General features: G+C 47.2%; 1 protein-coding gene across 8 annotated transcripts in view; it reads left to right on the top strand.

The window, feature by feature from the left end:
• Positions 1-20187, top strand: part of MECP2 (methyl-CpG binding protein 2) — a 72302-nt gene that overhangs the window by 40897 nt on the left and 11218 nt on the right. The window lies entirely within an intron of this gene.

Here is a 20187-nt window from a genome sequence, read left to right as displayed (position 1 = left end):
TGGCATGTTGACCAGGCTGGTCTCGAACTCCTGACCTCAGGTGATCCACCTGCCTTGGCCTCCCAAAGTGCTGGGATTACAGGCATCAGCCACCACGCCTGGCCCTAACTTCTTAAGTTATAAATTTGGTTCATTGATTTTTCTACCCTTTTTTCAAATGTAAACATTTAAGGCTAACCCTCTGGAACTACTTCAACTGTATCTAGCAAGTTCTGATAGTATTGTCACTTTAAGTTAGCCCAAAGATATTTTAAATTTTCTTTGTTTCTTCCTTTGACTCACAACTTATTTTAAAATGTGTTTTTCAATTTCCAAGCACATGGCTTTGGGTTTTTGTTTTTTGTTTTTTTCCTAGTTGCTCTAGAAAAAAAAATTGACTGCATGAGGTGGCTCACGCCTGTAATCCCAGCACTTTGGGAGGCTGAGGCGGGCAGATCACCTGAGGTCAGGAGTTCGAGACCAGCCTGGCCAACATGCCAAAACCTCGTCTCTACTAAAAATACAAAATTAGCCGGGCATGGTGGCACACACCTGTAGTTCCAGCTACTCGGGAGGCTGAGGCAGGAGAATCACTTGATCCAGGAGGCGGTGGTCACAGTGAGCCAAGATTGCGCCAATGTACTCCAGCCTGGGCAACAAGAGCAAGACTCCGTCTCAAAAAAAAAAAAAGAAAGAAAGAAAGAAAAAATCACTTCTAACTAAATGGCACTGTGATCAAAGAACTTGGTCTGTGTGACACCAGTTCTTGCAGTTGGTTGAGAAGTGCCCCATGACACATTATCCACAACCAGTGGACAGAATATGTCACCACCAAGCATGGGTGCAGGATTCTACATATATTCATTACCTCTGTCTTATCCTTTTGTTGTGAAAGTATTTTCTCTTCTTACTGTCATTTGGTTTACTTGATTTGTCAACTGATGGAATATGTGTTAAAATCTACTGTGGTGATGGACACATCAGTTTCTCCACAGAGTTTGGTAATTTTCATTTTATTATTTATTTTGAGGCCACGTTTTCAATTTTAAATACAGTTTCACATTCCTGGTATATTGAACCCTTTGGTATTATGAAGTGACCATACTAATATTTTATTTTTTTAATTATTATTTATTTTATTTATTTTTCTTTTTTTCTTTTTTTTTTTTGAGACAGGGTCTCCCTCTGTCACCCAGTCTGGAGTGCAGTGGTGCAATCTTAGCTCACTGCAACCTCCGCCTCCTGGGCTCAAGTGGTCCTTCCACCTCAGCCTCCTAAGTAGCTGGGATTACAGGCTTGCACCAGTGCGCCTGGCTAAGTTTTTGTATTTTTAGTAGAGACAGGGTTTTGCCATGTTGCCCAGACTGGTCTCAAACTCCTGGGCTCAAGCAGTTCACCAGCCTTGGCCTCTAAAAGTGTTGGGATTACAGGTGTGAGCCACCACGCCCGGCCATCCCAGTTTATTTTCCTCCTTTCTGTGTCTTTATGCACCGGTGAGGTGGAGCTTTTGAAAATATCAGATAGCTAGATTTTTTTTTTTTTTTTTTTTGAGACCGGAGTTTTGCTCTTGTTGCCCAGGCTGGAGTGCAATGGCGTGATCTCGGCTCATTGCAACCTCCACCTCCCAGGTTCAAAACAATTCTCCTGCCGCAGCCTCCTGAGTAGCTGGGACTACAGGCACGCGCCACCACGCCCGGCTAATTTTGTATTTTTAGTAGAGATGTGGTTTCACCATGTTGGCCAGGCTGGTCTCAAACTCCTCACCTCAGGTGATCCACCCACCTCAGCCTCCCAAAGTGTTGGAGTTACAGACGTGAGCCACCATGCCCAGCTGATAGCTAGATTTTTTTTATTATTTTTTTTTGAGACGGAGTCTTGCTCTGTTGCCCAGGCTGGAGTGCAGCGGTGCGATCTCGGCTCACTGCAAGCTCCGCCCCCCGGGTTCATGCCATTCTCCTGCCTCAGCCTCCAGAGTAGCTGGGACTACAGGTGCCCACCACCACGCCTGGCTGATTTTTTTTTTTTTTGTATTTTTAGTAGAGATGGGGTTTCACCGTGTCAGCCAGGATGGTCTCCATCTCCTGACCTCGTGATCCGCCCACCTCGGCCTCCCAAAGTGCTGGGATTACAGGCGTGAGCCACCGCGCCCGGCCTCAAGATTTTTTTAAAAAATCCATTGTCTGTTTCGTCCTTTAACATCTGTTTGATTTCTGATGTATTTAGATTCATTTATAGCATATTTGTGCATTCTATTTTTCCATATTTTCTGTTCCTTTAAATTTTTCTTCTTTCTTGCCTTCTCTTAGACTTTTAAAAAAAATTGTAGTAAAATACACATCACCTAAAATTTACCATTTTTAAATGTACAGTTCAGTGGCATTAAATACAAATTGGAGGCCAGGCATGGTGGCTCATGCCTGTAATCCCAGCACTTTGGGAGGCTGAGGTGGGAGGATTGCTTGAACCTGGAGGTCGAGGTTGCAGTGAGGTGTGATCACGCTACTGCTATAGCCCAGGCAACAGAGTGACACCCTATCTAAAAAAAAAAAAAAAAAAAAACAGATTGGCATCACACAGTGTGTGTGCTGCTGTGCTGTGCTGTATCATTTAACATTAAAACATAAACATCAGCACTGTTATGGACTGAATGTTTGTGTCCCCCAAAATTCCAGTGTTGAAGCTCAGACCTCCCATGTGATGTTATTTGAAGATGGGGTCTTTGGGAGGTGGTTAGGTTTAAATGAAATCAGGGGGGTGGGTGGGTTTCCCATGAAGACATTAGTGTCCTTATAACAAGAGACAGCAGAGAGCTTGCTTTCTCCACCATGTGAGTATGCAGTGGGAAGGCAGCCATCTCCAAGCCAGAAAGAGAGCCCTCACCAGGGGCTGAATGTGCTGACACCTTGATCTTGGACTTCTAGCCTCCAGAACTGTGAGAAATTTCAGTTGAGTAGGCCCCCCAGTCTGTACTATTTTGTTATAGCCTGAGCAGACTAATACACCCATGTTATGAAAATCTATAAACATCCCTTTAAAGGCCACCTAACCCATCATATTACCTCATGCATCTTCTTTGCTGAGCTTTCCAAAAGAGTGGCTTAGGCCGGGCATGGTGGCTCACGCCTGTAATCCCAGCACTTTGGGAGGCCAAGGTGGGTGGATCACCTGAGGTCAGGAGTTCGAGACCAGCCTTACCAACATGGAGAAATCCCATCCCTACTAAAAATACAAAATTAGCTGGGCGTGGTGGCGCATGCCTGTAATCCCAGCTACTTGGGAGGCTGAGCCAGGAGAATCACTTGAACCTAGGAGACGGAGGTTGCAGTGAGCCGAGATTGTGCCATTGCACTCCAGCCTGGCCAATAAGAGCGAAACTCCATCTCAAAAAAAGAGTGGCTGGCCGGGTGCAGTGGCTCACGCCTGTAATCCCCGCACTTTGGGAGGCCGAGGCGGGTGGATCACGAGGTCAGGAGTTCAAAACCAGCCTGGCCGAGATGGTGAAACCCCGTCTCTACCAAAAATAGAAAAATTAGCCAGGCGCAGTGGCAGGCACCTGTAATCCCAGCTACTTGGGAGGCTGAGGCAGGAGAATCGCTTGAACGTGGGGGGTGGAGGTTGCAGTGAGCCGAGATGGTGCCACTGCACTCCAGCCTGGGTGACACAGCGAGACCCCGTCTCAAAAAAAAAAAAAAAAAAAAAAAGAGTGGCGTATGTTCCCGGTCCCCACCTCTCATTCGCCAGCCCCTGTGACCAAACCCCTGGGATTAGATCTCCATCGGGTCCCTCCCCTCACCCTAACCTCACATGCAGTGGTTCCTGAGAAGCTGCTGTCTATCTGATCACAGGATCCAGCAGGATCTGAGGGCTCATTCACTGAATCTGTACTACCCAACAAGGCAGGCTTGTCCTTACCCACACTCTTCAGGTGAAAACTTAATCAGATTCAAGCGTTTATCTTAGTGGCCTCTCGTGGTGTGTGATTTCCTTCTTGCAGCTCTTTACTGGCTAAAACTCTTCACTGGGAGTTAAACCAGGTGTGGTCCTTGACCCTCATGATTTTGTCCCGCCTCCTATGCTGGGCTCTGTATCCTTGTCTCCAAGCAGTCTCGTGTGACAGGGAAGTTACCTATTATTGTATGTTCCCCTCTTCTTGTCACCTCTGGTGTGGCACTTGTTCCATTTCTTGTTCAGTGAATGAGATTTGTGAACGTGCCACATCTGTGGGAGGAAGGCAGTTCGCAGCAAGAGTTGTAGTTCCCTTGCTTTGCCCTGAGGGCCAGGACTTTACACTAGATTTTCTTGTTGCATTCCTGCACTCATAAAGTACACGTAAACTTAGAGGTGGTGTGTTAAATGCTAGAACTTAAAACTCAGTTCAGCTAGGCTCAAGTGCCCCACAATTTTTGTCCCACCAAACAATTTCATGAATATCTACAGATTGTTCCCTCAATATGCCTCAATATTGAGGCATATTGATTTGGGGAGCACAGACAAGTCAAGGTTGATGTGCATCTGCTGAACACGATCTTAAGTTGTTGAAGTAGGTACTATTAATGAACGAACGTCTATTTTAGCTCCAAGAGCCCCTGGTCTTCCGGAAGAGACTCCCGATGATCTTCCAGAAGCAGCTGGGCTTCTTTTGGTCCTCCCCCACCCAGGTGCAGTCCCGTTCTCCCTGCCTGGGTGAGTTTGATTCCTCTGCCGTGGAATAGGCTTGAGCCTCTTCCACCAGGACATCCGTTAGGTGGCGACAGAGAGCATTAAAAGGAACTACTATGGAAATAAAACTTGTTTTGCTTCTTGGGGAAAAAAAAAAAGAAAAAGGCTTGTGGGGCGTGTGTGCATTTTAGTCAGATTTTACTGTGCAAAATATTTGAGAGATTTCTGCCCTCTTTCTCCCTTCCATTCTTCTCAACCCACTGTCCGCCCTACCACCCCCATCTCCTTCAAGATAAGGTAGATCAGAAGACCAAATAGACAAATGCCATGTTCACTGTTTTCTGTTACAGTTGATAGCCATACCAGTCACCCAAGCTGGAAACCCAACAGGCCCCTGCCCTTCACTGCCCACATCCAGGGGAGCCACCAAGCCCCACAAATTGTTCCTTTAACTGTTTGTCCCTCTTCTGTCTTGTATCATCTCTTCTACCGCTGTCCTGGTTCAATCCCTCATCTCGCTCTAGGACTCCCGTGATAACTTATGATCTTTCCTCCACCTCTGTATCTTCCACACAATCCCTATCATCAATCTCATTCCCCTGCTTTAAACCCAAGAGTGGCACCCTGTGTTTGAGTGACATCAGGGCCTCTCATGTGGCTCCTGCTTCTCTTTGTGGCCCCTTCTGTTGCTGCTTTTCTCATGGACATAGCCCTCAGCAGTCCAGGACTGCTTGTACTTCCTCCCAGGTACCATGTTTCTTGCACTCCTGGCCTTTGTCATTGGCTCTCCTGCCCAAGTCCCCTTCTCCTTTCCCTCCCCTGTGGCCTTGCCTTGTCCTGCTTATCCTTGAAGACCCAGTCAGGTATCTCTTCCCCAAAGAGCCCTTCCTAACCACTGCCCCCCTCCCCTCCGCGACACACATACCTGGGTTAGGCCCTGCCTCTCCACACCTGTGCCTCCTGCCAGGTCCTCAGCGGTCTCTGATCCCATGTGCCTCCAGGCATGGCATAGGGGGGCTGTGACACTCAGCCTCTCGGCCCACAGACCCCTGTTGTGGGCTTGCTCACTGCCCCAGTCAGTCCTCTTATTGAGGATTCCGTGCCAGTTCCTGACTCCAGCACACACACGCATGTAGACAGCCCTCCTAGTGCCTGGCTCCTTCCCTGTCTCTTCTGCCACTCATTCCCATGGTCGTATCCTGGAGTTGGTCATCACTGGAAGCCCCTCCACCCACGGAGTTCTAACTTAGCTCTGCCTGTGACGAGGACTTACTGTCTTCCCAGCTTGCAATGTCAACCACTGTTTGACGCCCCTGGGACTCCGTTGGTCTTCCCTCCTCTTGTGAACTGTGCCCATCACCAGACGAACTTGTTTAGAATTTACCGTCGTAACTGAGCTCCCTTCAGCTCATACCTCCTCGGCTCCTGCTCAGTCTCTGTTTCTCCTTTTAGCCAAACTCTCTAAGAGTTCTCTCCACTCATGGGCCCTCTTCCTTGCCTGCTGCTCCTCGCTGAGCTTGCTCCATGAACACTTGCTTTCCCACATTCCATGAAATAATCTTATCAGTCATCAGTGGCTGTCACTCCTTCTCAGCCCTTTCCTTGTGTCTCTTCTGGTACCTCATACTCTCCAGGTGGCCATCTCACCTCACATCTTGAACCTCCTCTGGGTTTGGGAGAATTCTCACCTCACGAGTTGATGGGAGGCCAGGCGACCTCTGATTGTAGTCACTGCAAATGCTGCAAATGCCAGATGCTTATTTGCCTAGCTTCCCTTTTGGTCAGGGCAGCAGTTGGCAAACGGTATCTTCAAGGGCCAAGTCCAGCCCACTGCCTGTTTTCATAAATGAAGCTTTACCAGGACCCAGTTCCACCCTGTCCTTTATGCATTGTCCAAGACTGCTCTCCTATAAAACAGCAGGTGGGCTGGTTGTGACAGATACTGTCTGGCCCACAAGGTGGAAAATACTATCTGGCCCTTTACAGAAATAAATTACCTGAGTTCTACACGAGGGTGTAGGTATGTACCCTGGCCTCTGCCAGTCAGACTCACATGCTAGGAGGAGCAGGGCCAGGCAGGAGAGCCGTGTCTCCTGGCATTGGGGCTGTAGGAAAGATGAGCTCCTAGGCCACAGTGCCAGTGGCCAGTGCTGCTGCCTTGCAGGGTGGCACAGGCAGTGCTGGCTGTTTGGACTGGCTTGGCAGAAGGATTTGAAGTATTGTTCCTAGCCAACTGGACTCAAACCTGTTCTTCCAACCCTCTAGGGATTTTCTCATCACCCAGTAGCCTTTTCCCCCTAGTTTTAAAAATTGCAGTAAAATACACAAAGATAAAATGTACTGCCTTAACGATTTTTAAGTGTACAGTTCTGTGGTATTGAGCACATTTATATTGTGCACCCATCACCACATGCATCTTCAATAGCTTTTCATCAGTCCTTGTCTGCATAAATCAGCTAGAGTTGGTTTCTATTGATTGCCGCCAATAATCTTAACAGATATGTCTGATCTTCCTTCTCTGCACTGACTCCTCTTTCTCTGTCTCTTCTGCTGATTCTTTCTCCTCATCACAACTCCAAATAGCAGGGGGAGGGTTGTTTACACTTACATTCAGGACGCCGTCACCCACTCGCCTGGCTCTTCAGACCTCTCCCCTGAACTCCAGATTCATACATCCAGCTGCCCTTTAGGCCTCTAGAAAACTAAATACCTCAGTATCAAAAACATGAGAAACGAAAGTCAGAGTCCTAGATCTCTCGCCCTTTCCCTGTCCCAGTGCACATGCCCTTCAGGGATGGCACCTAGACCAGCTCCCTGCATCCCTGCCTAGACTCTGCAGTAGTCTCACGTGGCAGACCCAGAGGTCACTCTCCTCTCCAGATGCCCTGCAGACACCCCAGTTAGCAGGCAGTGTCCAGCTGTTCCTTCAGCTGGCCTCAGCTGCAAGAGCCTCCTCACCCAAGGTCACGCCATTCCCAGGACAGCACCCTGGTGACTGAGGGAGGTGAGGGTACAAGGCCCTTATAGGGCCTTCTCTTTGACTTCTTCCCACCTCCCTTTATGGATGTCAGTTCCTGATGAACATCTTACACCCCAAACCGTGACCCAACATCTGCTTCTGCAGAGCGCCCCCTGTGGCATCTTGTACCCTCCTGCCCCACTCCCTCTACTCTATATCTTCCCATAGTTAGAATGGGCTTCTTTTTTTTTTTTTTTTTTTTTTTTTTTTTTTTTTTTTTGAGATAAGGTCTCCCTTTGTCACCCAGGCTGGAATGCAATGGCACAGTCACGGCTCACTGCAGCCTCAACCTCCTGGGCTCAAGCAGTCCTCCCACCTCAGCCTCCCAAGTAGCTGAGACTACAGGTATGCACCACCACACCTGGCTAATTTTTATATTTTTTATAGAGACTGGGGTCTCCCTATGTTGCCCAGGCTGGTCTCGAACTCCTGGGCTCAAGCAATCCTCCCACCTTGGCCTCCCAAAATGCGGGATTACAGGCATGCACCAGTGTGCCCAGCCTCAGATGGGCTCTTTGAAAAATGTTCATTACATCAGGTTACTCCCTTGAGAAAAACCCTCTCAGAATAAAACCCGAAGTCCATTACTTGAAAGCAGAGCCAGCTTCGTGGGCCTTTGTAACTGCCCATGGGTTTGCTGGAACCCAGGCTTGGTTTAATACTCTACTCTCACCATCTCAAAATTCTTAATTTTTGAACAAGAGGCCCTGCATTTTCATTTTGCACCAGGCTCCACAAATTGTGTAACTGGGCCTGCCTCAGCAGCCACATGGAACGTGATCCCTCCCTGCCTATTTGAGCTCATTCTCTACCATTCTCTCCCTTGCTCACCTGGCTCCCACTGCTCTTGCTCTTCCTGGAACTTGCCAAAATGTTGCTAGAGTCAGAACCTTGGCTCTCGCTGCTCCTCATTGGCTGGACCCCTCTTTACTTGACCTGCTCCCTCACCACTCACTTCCTTCAGATCTGTGTTCAGATTTCATCTTCTCAGAGAGGCCTTTGGCCCCTGTCCATCTCTCTGAATTTACCTCTGACCTCTCCGCCACCACCACTGCACTAAGCTGCCTCAGAACTTTGTAGACATTATGTCTGCTCTTCTGATGTTTCCCCCTTGGAAGAATCCCAGGGTGCCTGAAGAATGGTTTCTTTATCCTTGAAGTTGAGTAGGTTGACTAGAGTCTGGCTTGCTATTGAGCATTCTTTATCAAATTGTCCTGGGAACATAGTGTATTCTTCAGGCTGCAGATGTAGTCGTCGCTGTTTCAGGTCAGCTCTCTTATGGATCTTTGACAGCATCTTCTGTTCCATTTGTTGAGTTCTGTACTTCAGGGACACAAATTCCTTATGTTGGATTGTCTTTGTCTCTCTTCCAATGCTATTAGCTTTGCCATAATTGGTTTAGCTTTTGTCTTTTTCATCTGCATTCACTTTGTCTAATTTGATTTTCAGCTATGTATATTCTGTTTCTGGCTGTTTTTCAATGTATTTATTAGTTTCATAATGATGTGTTTTGGTCTGCAGTTTGTTTCTCTAGGTTGGAAATTTGTCTTTTCATCTTATTCTGTTTTATCATCCCATCTTTGAACTCTTTTATTGGGAACATGTTCTTACGAAGTTGTGGGGAATTTTTTTCCCTTCCTTGTGTATTCTCTTCTTGGTGGGAGACTTTGCCTTTCTCATGCCATCTCCCTCCCTGGGCCTCTTTTTTTTCTTCTGGCCATAATATGTTTGCATAGTTACCATGTCGCTTCTTTTCATCTTGGCTCAGGCTTGGATGGCTCTACATAGTCGTTCTGTTTGCTTTGAGACAGTGGAGGAATTCTTGGCTCTCTCTTCCCAGTTTCTTGGCATCTTCTCTTGCTGTTTTCCCCTCTGAGCTATCGCGTGCAGGCTTGTTATCTTGTATTCGGAGAGAATTTGCACGCTGGAGGGAGCTGCAGCCATGTAGTCTTCAGCCCTATCTGGATTCTTCTCTTTGTTCTAAGAACTGTGTTGGATGTCTTATACTAAGGCTCACTCTAGCTGCACGAGGGATGTGTGTGCCATTTCCATGGGGATAGGGGGCACCTCAGTCTCTGGGTGGTTCCATAATCTGTGTATACCTAAGAGCAGTTGCTTCCCACAGAGCTGGGCTGGCTCACTGGGCACTTCGCCATTTCTCCTGCACCTCCCAGCTGGAGTTTCTGGGTCTAAAAGGAAAAAGTGAAGGACTCCCACTTGGTTGCTTCTCTCCAGCTTACTGGCTGCAAATTCCCAGGGTGTTGCCTGCTCCCTAGGGTGGTTTCTGGGGACGGGGCAGGAGCCTGGCTTTGCTGCTACTTTGTCCTCTGGAGTCTTTTCTCAGACTGCTTTGAATTACACCCCTTTCCTTTGTGTGCTGAAATCTTCCCTTCACACTCTCCTTCCCTGCCTTTCTTTTGTGTCTTATCTTACTAGGACTGGAAGAGGGCAGTTGTGCAGGAGGTCTGCATCTAATTCCCTAATCCATGTGAGAGTGCTCCTGTTGTGTGCTTTGTGACACGATGGTGAGAAATACTCCCTAGAGCAGTGGCTACCAGAAGGAAGCCATCCCCTCCTGTTCACACACACACACACTCCTTCTGGCTGTCCTCAGATGCCTATTCTAGGTAAATGTCAGATTCCAAAGAAAATCCAGTTGAGATCTTTTTTCTTTTTTTGAGACGAGAGTCTTGCTGTGTTGCCCAGGCTGGAGTGCAGTGGCACAATCTCAGCTCACTGTAACCTCCGCCTCCTGGGTTCAAGCGATCCTCCTGCCTCAGCCTCCCAAGTAGCTGGGACTACAGGCACACACCACCACACCCGGCTAAAATTTTTTTGTATTTTTAGTAGAGACACGGTCTCACTGTGTTGGCCAGGCTGGTCTCGAACTCCTGACCTCGTGATCTGCCCGCCTCAGCCTCCCAAAGTGCTGGGATTACAGGCTTGAGCCATCGCGCCCAGCCTCCAGTTGGGATCTTGACTGGAATGACTGGTGTTCAGTCATTATAGTTTCCACTTAATTTGTATTTGTACACAGGACAGTTACTAATTTGTTGATACTTGTTTGATCCCCAGTCCCTAGAGTTGTTTATGGGATGGAGCTTCAGTCCCTGCTGCTTCCCCTGTGGCAGCAGCTGGAGTCAGGGTGGGGACCCAGGGTGCTGCTGGCAGATTCTTGAGACAGGTAGAATCTCCTCTATATCAGTGTCTCTCTCTGTCCCAGCAGTGCCCAGGAAAACCTGGCCAGCCTGTCACTGACCTCTCCATCTAGGGCACTGGTGGTTCAGGTCCTTCTATTTGCCACTGGCAAACCGTACTTCTGCCAGTCTGGCTCTTAGGCCCAGTTTCTCTGATCTTGCAGATTTTCTCGGGCTCTGCTACAGAATCCTCATACCTCCAGCCGGTCCCTCCTTTGCCCATGTGTTTAACTGTGGTGGAATCGTGTGAGCGCTGCTTCTCTTATATGGATCCCAGCCACACCACATTCTACAGCAGTTCCTCTGAAGGCATTGATAGAGATATTTCCTCCTGTTTTGCATTTCGTTGGTCATTTCAGTAGAATCAGGGTGAAATAAACATGGGGGCTCAGATGTCAGCATTACGAACCAAGTACTTCAGGCAGGCTGATGTGGACTGACCTACACTAGTGAGACGCAAGATGACGAAAACAAGGGCACTCACTCCAAGTTACTGATGAGATGTTTGGATCAAATGAGCCAGTCCTTAAGCAGAGTTCTCTAGTAAAAGAGATCTCCTTTCTGCCGTTTCTTGTTCCCCAAAATGTGTTGCCTTCATGGTGAAAATTTATTTTGGCAGATTTTCTCTTCTTCGATAAAAGCAGCCAACACTTTGTTAAAAGTCTGTGAAACTTATTTACATGAAGTATGCAAAGGTAAGAAAAAAACATTATCAACAAGAAATGGAGAAAGCCAGCAGCTGAGGACAGAAAAGTCTTGCACAGTGTCAGTGTCTATGGAAACAGGCCACTTGGACCTTGAGGACTAGGTATTTGGAATTGGAGGCGAGCTTGGCCTGGTGAGTCTCTAACCACTTGTGTGTAGGATCAGTGTGAGAACCCTGCTAGAATATAGAGGCAAAGATGCAAGGGGAAATCATTGGAGAAGTTACCAGGGAATGATGAGCTAATCTGAAAAAAATACATGTTTCTAAGTTGGGCGTGGTAGCGCATCTGTAGTCCCAGCTACTTGATAGCCTGAGGCAGGAGGATCGCTTGAGCCCAGCCTGGGCAGCATAGTGAGACCCTGTCTCCCTAAAAAAAAACTTTTTCGTTGTTTTGTTTTGGGATTTTTTTTTCCTGGTCTTTTTTCCCCCTTTTTGTGAATAACGGGATCTCACTATGTTGCCCAGGCAGATCTCGAACTCCTGGGCTCAAGCAGTCCTGCCTCTGCCTTCCTAAGATTACAGGTATGAGCCACTGTGTTAAGCAAAAAAAGTTTTTTAAATGAAAATCATTTTTTAAAAGACAGGCTTTCCAGGGGAGGGTATTATCCCACTTATATGAAGTGTCAACAGTAGGCAGATTTGTGGAGACAAATAGATTAGTGGTTACCAGGGGCTGAGAGGAGTGGGAGTGGGGAGCAACTGCTTAATGGGTAAAGGGTTGTCTTTGGAACTAGATAGTGGTGATGGTTGCATGACATTGTGGATGTACTAAATGCTATTAATGATAAATTTTATGTTATGTGTATTTTACCACAATTTAAAAAAAAATGATCAAATGCCCTCAGAATAGCCAACAACCTTCCACTTGGCTAAGTGCCTACTCATTAAACTTCTTGAACTAAATTCCTTTCTGATTGTCATGGTTACTGTGTCCTGGGCTTCAGAGTTTCACATTCAGGTCGGCTTGGTCCAGTCTGGCATGTATCACTATAGGTCCCCACATTGGCCTCTTCCTCAGATGGACAACCCATCTATCTGCCGGGGCTCTGTGCCACAGCCAGATAGACTTGCTCTGAGACAGCTGTGTGGGCTCTGAGCACTGGCCAGGCATCACAAAACCTATCTTTATGATTTAGAATAATTGGTGGTCAGCTGCTGTTTTAATGTTTTTTTTTTTAATTTAGATATAATTCACATACCATGAAATTTACTCATTTAAAGTGTACAATTCATTCTTCAGTATAATTCATAGGCTCACAGAAAAAATTGTTTAAAAATAAAATGTGCGATTCAGTGTCTTTTAGTACATTCACAGAGTTGTGCAACCATCGCCTCTGTGTCATTCCAGAACATTTTCAGTACCCAAAAGAAACCCCAGACACAGTAGCAGTCACCTCTTATTACCCGCAGCCCCTGGCAACAACTAATCCACTTCCTGTCTCTATGGATTTGCCTATTCTGGACATTTCCTATAAATGGAATTATGCACTATTTGGCCTTTTGTGTCTGGCCTCTTTCACTGAGCGTAATGTCCTCAAGGTTCATCTGCATTGTAGCATGTGTCAGAATTTCTTTCCTTTTTGAGGCTGAATGATATTATATCCTATAGATAATGAAGTTTTGATTATCCACCCATCCCTTGGGAACGTATATTTGGGTTGCCCCCACCATTTGGCTATTGTAAACTGTGCTGCCATGAACATTGGTGTACGGATATCTGTTTGGTTACTGGTTTTGGTTTTTTGTTTGTTTGTTTTGGTTTTTTGAGACAAGGTCTTGCTCTGTCGCCCACGCTGGATTACAGTGGCGCGATCTCTGCTCACTGCAACCTCCACCTCCCAGGTTCAAGCAATTCTCCTGCCTCAGTCTCCTGAGTAGCTGGGACTACAGGTAGCACTCACCACCATGCCCGGCTAAATTTTTCTGTATTTTTAGTAGAGACAAGATTTCACCATATTGGCCAGGCTGGTCTCAAACTCCTGACCTCAGGTGATCCACCCACCTCAGCCTCCCAAAGTGCTGGGATTACAGATGTGAGCCACCGCGCCCGGCATAGTTGTGGTTTTTTGAGAGTATATGGCTAGGAGTAAAATTGCCAGGTCATATGGTAACTCCATGTTTAACATTTGAGAAACTGCCAAACTGTTCTCCACAGCAGGAATTTTTTAACCTGTATGTGGTAGGCTTGTGTTTAGATTTTCATTTTACACATCTATAAAGATGAGATTTGCTGTATGGCACTGGTTGCCTGTATTTGGGGAGGGTTCTGCTTTTGGTTGGCAAGAACTGCATTTTATTTAAGCTTTGCAAAACATAACTGTTTTCTCGCATCTTCTCAAAAGTGGAGGATTAAGAAATGGACTGCAAATTCAGAGCAGGGCAGCTGAACCTCAGGCTCCACCATTGTAGCCTTCAAGCTAAACCTCATTCTCTCTTGCTCCCTGGAGACCACTGAGACACTCTGCCTGTGCCAGTTTGATTTCTCACATTTTTAAAGGGCTGGAGCTTGTGTCTAAAAGTGCTGTAGCCTTTATTGATTCATGCAGAGAAGCCTCCTTGATTCCGTGATTCTGCAGCTAATACTGGAAGTAGAAAGAATTGGAAGCACCATCTGGATGACACTTTAGGGTGGAAGCAGCCAGTACAAGGGGGGGCTAATTATTTCCTCTGGTCCCAGACTGTTCACCTGGAGCCGTAGCCACCACCCTGCCCTTAGGTTAACTGCCTCGAGTGGTAGTTTAGCTCTTTGTGCTGTGCCGAGGGATAACTGGAAGTGAAAGGTGCTGAGAAATGCCATCTCCTGAAAGTGGCGAGCATGAGTGAATTTACGAAAGGTTGGGATATTGCTGGGGCTCTGGAAGTTTCTCTGGAACTCACTCCAGGGGACAGGGAGGGGGCTGAATTCCAATTCAAGTGAAAAATACCTTTCATCTGCCTTGTTCACCTGGCTTTTTGCCTTTTTGTAAAATCTGAAAACTTCAGGGATTGAGTAGTCTTTCCTCAACTGCAGTTGCCTGGCTGGCCACACCTGCCAGCTGTTGCTTGTACCCCTGTAATTTGCAGGGCCTTCGGGCCTTTCTCACAAGATCACTGCAGGTCACATTTATGAGGAAAATGCAGGCAGTTCCTGCCATCAGCCCCCTCAGGATGTCATGGTTTGGCCTGAAAACAAGATTCCTGCAACTCTGATTTTCCTTTGCTAGATCAAATGAAGGATTTGATCTAATGTTTGCATTCTAGCAGCAAAATCATTCAATGTTTTATTTCTTAAGAGCCTTACTTCATATTTTGTAGGTATTTAAGATTTTGTAAAGGCCTTTCTGCTTCAATGTGTGATGTGTGCATTCTTAGAAAAAAATCTTGTGTTCTGTAAATCACACAATAAAAACATGAGTTTGTGCAGGAAAAACTGGGGTGGGGTGGATCACTCCAAACTTGTGTGGTGTGGTAACTGGAGCTTACTGATGAAACCATGAACAGTTCTGGCTGAAAGAACCCCACGGTACACTGAGGTCTGTTGGCATTGCCCCCAGCACCGCCACGGTCCCTTTGTGTGCGCCACCACGCCTGGCTAATTTTTTATTTTTAGTAGAGATGGGGTTTCACCATGTTGGTCAGGATGGCCACGAACTGACCTCGTGATCTGCCCTCCTCAGCCTCCCAAAGTGCTGGGATTACAGGCGTGAGCCTCCGTGCCCAGACTTCAGCTTTTTTTCTTAATGTCTTTGTGTAATATGAAGGCATTCTCTTTAATTGTTAAAAAGCTTGCCTACCACTGCTTCAAAATATTACTGTCAGTTGGCACAGCTTCCGATTATATTGATGTCATCTCCCTCCTTTTAAACATGTTACCATATTGGCACTGTATTTCCCCTAGCCCATTGATCACTTGAGAGTTAGTCATAGTCCTCGTGCTGTTTCACTCCTAAACGTTTAAGCATGCCTTTCCTAAGAGCAGACAGTACAGTTAAGACACTCAGGAAGTTTAGCAATGAGCTAACACAGAACCTTACATTTCTCCACATACCCCATAAATGCCTTTTTTAGAGCCTTTGAGCCTGGAATGCAGAGTCCAGGACCGTATGTTGTATTCGATTGTGTCATCCCTTCAGTCTCCTTTATCAGAAATGTTCCCCCACCCCCTTGTTTTCTCTCATCCTCTTGAGGAGTCCAGACCCTGGTTGCATGGCACGCCCTCTCTGGACTCTTCCTGCTGTCTCCTCGAGGTGAGCTTCAGTCTCCTACTCGTGATGCTGGTTCATCTCAGCAGCACTGAGGGGCCTGAGCTCAGTTTGATCGTTTGTTTAAGGTGGTGCCTGCCAGATTTCTCCACAGAAAAGGGCCCCATACTTTTATTTGCTCTTCAGCCTGTGTATTCCTTCCTTTCTTGCCAGCTTGTGGGTGGCTTCTCTAGCAGCTTCTGTAAGATACTCCGTTTGGCAGTTGTAGTTGTTTCAGCAGGAGAGGTGTCTGCATACCTGACCACCACATGGCTAGAAGTCAATCCATCCTCTAGCGTAACCATCCTCCATGCTACTGTCCCTGGGGCACTGAGGCCCTCCTCAGTGACTTCCTCCACCTCATCTTCCGCCATCTCCAAGCCACCAGTGTCCAATGGACTACTGATATGTCCCAAACTCATCATTTGTTTATTCACCAATTCAGAGCCCACCTTTTTTTCAGCACTGAGCTAGCCTCTCCTTGCTAGAAGCTTACGGTCGAAGGTCTCCAGCCATCAGAAGAAGCACATGGAGCGTTGCATCCGTGTTGTGGTTATTCATCCAGCATGCGTTGAGTAAGGGTTGCACCTGTGCCTGGCATTATGCATTGAGTGGGGAGATGGGCATTGGCACGTACAGTGGGGTGTTCTAAGTACACTGAGGGCTCAGGTGCCCTGGCTTATAGAGCGGGGAGGGAGGCAGGAGCAGGGAAGGTGTTTCAGAAGTGCCATCTTTTTTTTTTTTGGAAATGGAATCTTGTTCTGTCGCCTGGTCTGGAGTGCAATGGCACGATCTCAGCTCACTGCAGCCTCCACCTCCCAGGTTCAAGCGATTCTCATGCCTCAGTCCCCAAGTAGCTGGGATCACAGGCACACACCACCATGCCCGGCAAATATTTTGTATTTTTAGTAGAGGCAGAGTTTTGCCATGTTGGCCAGGCTGGTCTTAAACTCCTGGCCTCAAGTGATCTGCTCACCTCAGCCTCCTAAAGTGTTGGGATTACAGGCATGAGCCACTGTGCCAGGTCTAGAAGTGCCATCTTAACTGAACCTGAAAGATGAAAGTTCTCCAGATGAACCTGAAAGTTCTCCAAATGAAAAGGTGGGAGGGGATGACAGGTTTAGGCCCAGAGCCTCTGGTGACACAGGGTGGGCATCATTGGTCACTTTTTCCTCAAGGGAGGGGCGTCACACGGGTGATAGGGTAGGAGCTATAAGCATGTTGATAGTGCCGCCTCTGCCCATCTGGCCTGGCATGCCCTGAGCCCTCCGTCCCACCTGTGGAACTCATAAGCCCTGACAGCCCACCCACTCCTGATTCATTATCCACACCCCTGTGCTTCCACTGTGCCTGGAACAAGCTTTCTTCAGGGGGAAGGGAGGCTGGAACTATGTTGTAGTTACCTATTTGTCCTCCCTTCCAAACTGTGAGTTCTTGGAGGTGGAAGGATGCTGCAGGATCTGGCTCAGGACGAAGGCAGTTGGTGAACAGACACGTGTGTTTGTGACTCACAGTGATCTCAGACAAGTTCCTCTGTCTAGTCGAACTTCCTTTATTCCATCTGTAACACTCAAGAGTTGAATAGGTGGTTTTTCTGAGGATACTTCAACTCTAAAATGTATGAACTTGTGAACTAGGTATTTAGTTTTCCTCGTAATCAAGATTGTGTGTGGGGGGGGAGGGGGGTTCTGATTAGAGGGAGGATGAAGAGAGGTGTATGGGGGTTTTTTTTGTTTTTTGTTTGTTTGTTTGTTTCTGAGATGGAGTCTCACTCTGTCACCCAGGCTGGAGTGCAGTGGCGCGATTTCGGCTCACTGCAACCTCTGCCTCCTGGGTTCAAGTGATTCTCCTGCCTCAGCCTCCTGAGTAGCTGGGATTACAGGTGTGCACCACCATGCCCAGCTATTTTTTGTATTTTTAATAGAGATGGGGTTTCGCCATGTTGGCCAGGCTGGTCTCGAACTCCTGACCTCAGGTGATCCACCTGCCTTGGCCTCCCAAAGTGCTGGGATTATAGGCATGAGCCACCGCACCTCGCAGGTTTCTTTGAAAAAGTTTGTGTTTTGGCAAACACCATAAACCCCCTGGGGGACAGCCTTGGGGAGTCACCTGGCACCCTAGCCCAGCCTCCCTCCCTTGGGTCCTGCGGTGAAGGCTCAGTGAGGGTGTGCAAATGCCCAGGTCACCCTGGGACTGGGCAGGCCCTCTGGGCTAAGAGTAAACTCATTTGGAGTACCTATTTTCTATTATTGTTTTTTATTTGTTAAATTGAAAGGGTACAAGTGCAGTTTTGTTGCGTGGATATATTGTATAGTAGTGAAGTCTGAGCTTTCAGTGTAGCCATCACCTGAAGAGTGGACATTGTACCCGTTAAGTAATGTCTCATCCCTCACCCCCTCCCACCCTTCCCAGTCTCCAGTGTCTGCCATTCCTCACTCTGTCTGTGTGCACATGCTATTCAGCTCCTGCTTCTAAGTGAGAACGTACGGTATTTGACTTTCTGTGTCTGAGCTGTGTCACTGAAGACAGTGGACTCCAGCTCCATCCACGTTTTTTATCATTTTTACCTGCACTCCACACCCAGCACAATCCAGGCTTCTTTGTGGGTTTTTTGAAATTTGTCTTTAATTATAAAAGTAGCAGCCAGCAAATTAACAAACACCCATGTGCCTTTCATTACACAGAATTGAAAATCATACTATATTTGCTTCAAGTAATTTCCATTAGAAAGAACTAGAATATTACAGTAGAGTTAAAGACCCTTTATTTCCCATCTTCAGTGCTATTAAGAGTTCATTTAGGGCCAGGCATGGTGGCTCACGCCTGTAATTCCAGCACTTTGGGAGGCCCAGGTGGGTGGATCACCTGAGGTCAGGAGTTCAAGACCAGCCTGGCCAACATGGCAAAACCCCGTCTCTACTAAAAATACAAAAATTAGCTGGGCGTGGTGGTGCGCATCTGTAATCTCAGCTACTTGGGAGGCTGAGGCAGGAGAATCGCTTGAACTCAGGAGGGAGGCAGAGCCTATATGCAGTAAGCCGAGATTGCGCCACTGCACTCCAGCATGGGTGACAGAGCAAGACTCCATCTCAAAAAAAAAAAAAAAAAGTTCATTCATTGTACACTTAGAAATAGTTAAAAAGGTAAACTTTGTTTTGTGTATATATATATATATATAAAAAATTATTTTTTTGAGACATATATACATGTCTGGTTCGTTTGCCCAGGCAGGAGTAGGAGTGCAGTGGCATGATCAACGGCTCACTGCAGCCTCAACTTCCTAGGCTCAAGTGATCCTCCTGCCTCAGCCTCCCAAGTAGCTAGGATTACAGGCACACACCACCACGCCCAGCTAATTTTTTTGTTTGTTTGTTTGTTTTCTGTAGAGACAGGGTTTTGCTATGTTGCCCAGGCTGGTCTCAAACTCCTGAGCTCAAGCGATCCACCTGCCTCGCCTCCCAAAGTGCTGGGATTACAAGTGTAAGCCACCACACCTGACCTGTTTTGTATATTTTACCACAATAAAAAGCCTTTAAAACCCCAAGCAGACAGTTCATTTTCATTCAGGCCCAACTCGGAATCTGATCACAGCGGGGTTTCCCCCCTTTCTAGCGAGTAGCTGAAGAATTATTTTCTCTCCTTGATGGTATAACTGTCGCTGTGGGTGTTGCTCCCCCGCCGCTCCAGTGGTTTGGTTTTTTTTTTTTTTTTTTTTTTGAGACGGAGTCTTGCTCTGTTGTCTAGGCTGGAGTGCAGTGGCGTGATCTCAGCTCACTGTGACCTCTGCCTCCTGGGTTCAGGCGATTCTTCTCCCTCAGCCTTCTGCGTAGCTGGGACTTAACAGGCACCTGCCACTAGGCCCGGCTCATTTTTGTATTTTTAGTAGAGACGGAGTTTCACCATGTTGGCCAGGTTGGGCTCGAACTCCAGACCTCAGGTGAGAGCCACTGCACCCAGCCGGCCCCTCAGTCTTTTCCTTCTCAATCAGTGGCACCACCATCTTCCCAGGCTTTGGACATGGTCCCTGACTCACCCCTGCCCCTCACCCCCACATTAATCCACCAGCGAGCTCTGTTGCTTCACCACCTAGACCAGCCCCAAATCCTCAGCTGCCCCGACCCTGGGCCACACCCGGACCGGACCACTGCTAGAGGCCTCTCATGGGCCCTTCCTGTTTTTCTCTTGCATTTCCCGGGCTTTCTGGCACAAGATGCCCCAGAAGCAGAATCACATATCTCTCCTGGGAGCCAATCCAGTGTGTTTACTGCCCCTGGAGTGTTATTGTTGGCCTTAGAATATATCCCACTACAGGTTTCCAGAGCACTGTAGTCAAAAGTTATTTGAAATAAATCTTTTCTCTGTGGTATATTGTCAATTTGGTATAGAATTAAATTTGTTTCTTTTCTT

The sequence above is a fragment of the Pongo abelii genome, chromosome X (genome assembly GCF_028885655.2).
Source record: "Pongo abelii isolate AG06213 chromosome X, NHGRI_mPonAbe1-v2.0_pri, whole genome shotgun sequence".
NCBI lineage: Eukaryota > Metazoa > Chordata > Mammalia > Primates > Hominidae > Pongo > Pongo abelii.
Note: the sequence above shows the minus strand (reverse complement) of the source record. Positions and strands in the feature narration are given on the sequence as shown.